This window comes from Gekko japonicus, unplaced genomic scaffold, assembly GCF_001447785.1.
Source record: "Gekko japonicus isolate JY-2015 unplaced genomic scaffold, Gekko_japonicus_V1.1 scaffold1500, whole genome shotgun sequence".
NCBI lineage: Eukaryota > Metazoa > Chordata > Lepidosauria > Squamata > Gekkonidae > Gekko > Gekko japonicus.
In genome coordinates, this window is record NW_015173177.1 from 342571 (window position 1) to 347762 (window position 5192).

The window sequence follows — 5192 nt, forward strand, 5'->3', positions numbered from 1 at the left end:
GATACGGCGGAACTCATAAGTCACTCAATCGGTGCAGAGTTTTCCCCCGCACGATCGACTTCATCGGCATCGATGCTCGTAGACCTGGCCGACACCGATGGCCGTCGATACCGACCGAGGCATAATGTGGAGCGACACCAACCCTCCCAGTTGATCCCGGCTGTCGATACCGATGTCTCTGCCTATCGCCATGCAGCCCAAGGGCACGCTCATCCTAGGCCACGGAGCCGATCTCCTCGGTCTTATGGTCCACCACTTTCATGGGATGAGAGGCAAATGAGATATCTTTATGGGCCTTACCACCCTCCAATGCCATGGCTCCAGCATGCTTCATATCAGGATTGGGACCGTTATTCTGTTCAATCTCACCACAGATCTCGGTCACCTGCCAGGTCTCGGCCTCCTGCGACAATTTCAAGGCCTCCTGACAATCCTCCTCCATTGACCCTAGAGACGCAATCGGTGGTCCCTACGCCGAAGCCTGCGGCTCCTCCAGTGCCACTCGTCCATATCACCCCTCAGACTGATTCAGAGCAAGACTCATCGGACGAGGTGGACGAGGGTTCAGATTCAGATGATTCCGTGGTGCCTACGTCTCCGGATCACGTCTCCCCTACTCCGGATGTTGCCCATGACCTGCCTATCTCTCCTTCGGATAATATGCATGCTTACGCGGACCTTATCAAACGAATGGCCGTGGGGTTGAATCTCTCTGTCACTCAGAAACCTCCCCAGTCTACTGACACGTTATATGACGTGGTTCAAATGGACACTTCCTCTGTCATTGCCCTCCCTATGTCTTCCGTTTTGGTCGAGGCCGCTAAATCACCGTGGAAAAATCCCTTTTCTGCTCCAGTATCCACACGAAAGCTGGATCACATGTATAAGATCCAAGATCCAGAGGCAGAGTTTTTGATGACTCATCCAGCTCCTAACTCAATGATTGTAACATCTTCGTCTAAGTCTCGACGTACTCACACTGCTCCGTCGGATAAAGAGGGCAAAAAGCTTGACACCTTTGGCCGCAAGTTTTATTCGTCAGGCGCATTAGCTGTCAAACAATCCACGTACTTGGCTTGCATGGGCCGTTACCAATATTCCCTCTGGGAAAAGCTGACTGATCTGATTAACGCCATTCCGCAGGACCACCAGGGTGAGATTAAATCTCTTCAAAAAGAGGGCCTAATAGTGGCGAAACAGCAGCTTACGACATCTAAGCATGTTCTGGAAGCTTCTTCACGCACTATGACTTCCGCCATTGCATTGAGACGCCACTCGTGGCTTCGAAGTACTGCCCTTCCTTTTGACACTAGGTCACAAGTTGAAGACATGCCTTTTGATGGTCTCGGTTTGTTCCATTCCAACACCGATACCTCCCTCCAAGAGCTTGACAAGAGCATTAAGGCTTCCAGGGCTCTGGGAGTGTCTTCTTCAAATAGACAGCCACAGCGGTCCCGCACATGGCCAAGGCCGTGGCAACGGCGAAATCAGACGCACCAATCTCCAGAACCTAGATGGCGCCCTAGGAATTACTCCGGATCCCAGAGGCAGACCTACCAAAAGCCAAGATTCGGCACGACTCAGCAACAACCTCGTGCCAAACAACCTAAACAACCCTCCAAGCAGGGTTTTTGACTTCCTTATCCCCGAGTCAGCTCCCAGCCTTGTTTTGACCCGTCTCTCTCCATTCCTCCATGTATGGCGTACTATTACCTCCGACCAATGGGTCCTCTCCATCTTGACCAATGGATACAGGATTCAATTCCAGCAGAACCCCGAAATACCAGTCTTCGTCCGTACACCTCCCTCCCAACCCCTCCTTCGGGAGGTTTCCCTCCTTCTGCAGAAAGGGGCTATAGAACCTGTGCCCCTACACCTCCAAGGGAAGGGGTTTTACTCCCGATATTTTACTGTCCCAAAACGGGACGGAGGGTTGCGGCCCATCCTGGATCTCCGTGGCCTAAACCTCTATGTGGCGTACAGACGTTTCCGCATGACATCACTTCAGCAAATCATGCCGTTGCTCCGCCAAGATGTGTGGATGGCTACCCTGGATCTTCAGGACGCCTATTTTCATCTTTCAATCCACCCTTTCCACCGTCAATACCTTCGGTTTGCGATAGGCCGGGAGCATTTTCAGTATACTGCCCTCCCGTTCGGACTGTCGTGTGCCCCACGGGTGTTTACAAAGACCATGGTCGTGGTCGCGGCCTTCCTGAGGCTCCAGGGGATTTCGGTGTATCCTTACATCGACGATTGGCTGGTCGTCGCGTCGTCAAGACAGATACTAGAAGCCAACGTCTCCTTCACATTGTCCCTGCTGTCCGAACTGGGCCTTCAAGTCAATCCGTCCAAGTCCCATTTTTCCCCAGTCCAGCGTATCCAATATATAGGAGCGATACTCGACTCCCAAGACTGCATGGCCTATCTTCCCCCGGACAGGGCAGAAGACATAATCGCTCTGGCTTGTCGGGTGTGCACACAGCCCACCGTCACGGCCTACGACGTCCAGAGGCTTCTAGGGCTCATGGCTGCAACGAATGCAGTGCTACTGTTTGCGAGACTCAAAATGAGGAAACTACAACTCTGGTTCCTCCAATCGTACAAGCCGCACATGGAGGCACGTGCCGTCATCCTCTCTCCCCCATCCTACGTCAGAGACGCCGTCCGCTGGTGGACTGTGCCTTCCAACCTCCTACAAGGGGCCCCGTTTCACCTCCCTTCCCCGGAAATCGTCCTTACTACCGACGCTTCCATGACTGGTTGGGGCGCTCATTCCATGGGATGCTCCATAGGGGGCACATGGGATCACAGTCTACGAAAAAACCATATCAACTACCTGGAACTCCTGGCTGTTCAAAATGCAGTGACCAGCTTCCTCCCTCTACTCAGAGGGAAATGCGTCAATATTCTGACCGACAATACTACGGCAATGTCTTACATAAATCGCCAAGGCGGGACGGTTTCCAGGCGTCTATGCAAACTAGCTCTACATCTGTGGGAATTCTGCACAGCCAACGAAGTTTTCCTGGTGGCAACTCACATACCGGGAGAGCAGAATATAGAGGCAGATCATCTCAGCCGCTCTGGCCTCAGTCTTCACGAGTGGGGAATACGACCACATTACCTGCTCCCAGTTTTCCAGTTGTGGGGCACTCCCCAAGTCGACGTTTTTGCAACGACTCAAAACAACACATGTCGTCTATTTTGCAGCAGAGGAGGGTACGATGCCCAGTCATTAGGAGACGGTCTCCTGTACCCATGGTCTCAGAAACGCCTCTATATGTTCCCCCCTCTTCCGCTGATCCTCAGGGTGGTGCGCAAGATCCTCAGGGACAATGCACACGTGATACTAATAACGCCCTGGTGGCCCAGGCAACCCTGGTTTTCCACCCTCCTCGACCTGTCTCGAAGAACCTTCTACCACTTCCCTGTCGTTCCAGACCTACTTCACCTCCACAACTCCCCGGTGCTTCATCACGACGTGAAAGCACTGAAGCTGACGGCGTGGCGAATACTTCCAAGGGATTCTCTGCTCGCATAGAGCATGTCCTTTTGAATTCAAGGAAACAGTCCACGCGCAGGTCTTACGCCCAGAAATGGACTAAATTCTGCTCCTTTATTGGGGCTGATGCCTCCCGGGCAACCACTGCGGGTCTGGAGAAAATTTTTTCATTTATTTTATCCCTCGCTGACTCGGGGCTCTCCCACTCCTCGTTGCGTGTTTATTTGGCTGCATTGTCAGCTTTTCATGTTCCAGTTGATGGTTATTCACTGTTCACCCATCCAGTTACCAAACGCTTCCTGAAAGGTTTACTTCGCCTTTATCCTCCACTCAAGTCTCCGCCTGTGCCTTGGGACCTTCCCCTGGTCCTGCGCCAACTTACGCGGAAGCCGTTTGAACCTCTGGCCACATGCGAACTGCGTCTCCTAGCGTGGAAGACAGCATTTTTGGTTGCAATTACGTCGGCCAGGAGAGTTGGAGAACTTTTGGCGTTCAGGCACGACGTCCCTTACCTTTCCGTACTTCCTGACGGAATCCGATTGGTGCCGGACATTTCGTTCCTGCCTAAGGTAATTTCTGAATTCCATCTGCAAGCTGAAGTCTTCTTGCCGACTTTCTTTCCAAATCCAGTATCTGCTGAGGATAGATTACTGCATACACTGGATGTCAAGAGGGCTCTCTTGTTCTACCTGAAAAGGACACATCCAACTAGGAAAGATCCCCATCTATTCCTTTCATATGCGTCACCTCGCCTGGGGACTCGTATAACAGCCCAGCGTCTATCCAAGTGGATAGTGGAATTGGTTCGTCTTTGCTACCTCCTGGCAAAACAGCCGTTGCCTGGTCCCATCAGAGCTCACTCCACTAGAGCTCTCGCGACATCTACGGCTTTTCTCAAAGGTGTGCCAATACATGACATCTGCAAAGCTGCCACGTGGGCTACGCCCAATACATTTATCAGGCACTACGCCCTCGACGTCCGACGCACCAATGACAGCATCGGCCGTCACGTTTTGTCTTCAGCCCAGCGATGAACATCCTGCCAGCACCCTCCTCCAGGTAGGATATGGCTCGCTAGTCTCCCATTGGTGTGAAGCACAGAGACCACGAAGAAGATAAACAGGTTGCTTACCAGTAACTGGTGATCTTCGAGTGGTCATCTGTTCATTCACACCACCCGCCCTCCTTCCCCTCTGCTGTCAGCTCCTAATTTTTTGATAGGTGTTGATTGGCGGCGGTGCTTTGAAGGAACTGGCGGGATCTCCGCGCCCGTCCCTCTGGGCATGCGTGCTGGGGTTCTTGCGCATGCTCAGTGGGACCCGCGCGAAAATCCTTTGAAACATAGCTTGCTACAGCACCGGTCGGGTCAGCGCAGGCGCACTAAACCCATTGGTGTGAATGCACAGATGACCACTCGAAGATCACCAGTTACTGGTAAGCAACCTGTTTTTATGGTTCCTCCTTTGGTATTCGTAGCTAAATCACAAGGGAGTGATAATGATACATTTTTTAAAAAATCGAAAAATCCAAACTGCATCCTAATTACAGAAAGGATAATGAGAAGCTGTCGCTGCAAGGCAGGGCTTTTTGGAATTTTTGATTTGCAAACATCTGTGAATGGATTATCTTTCCTGCTGAGTCATCCTGGTTTTTCAGTATTATTTGCCGCACTGTTTGTTAACTGCAG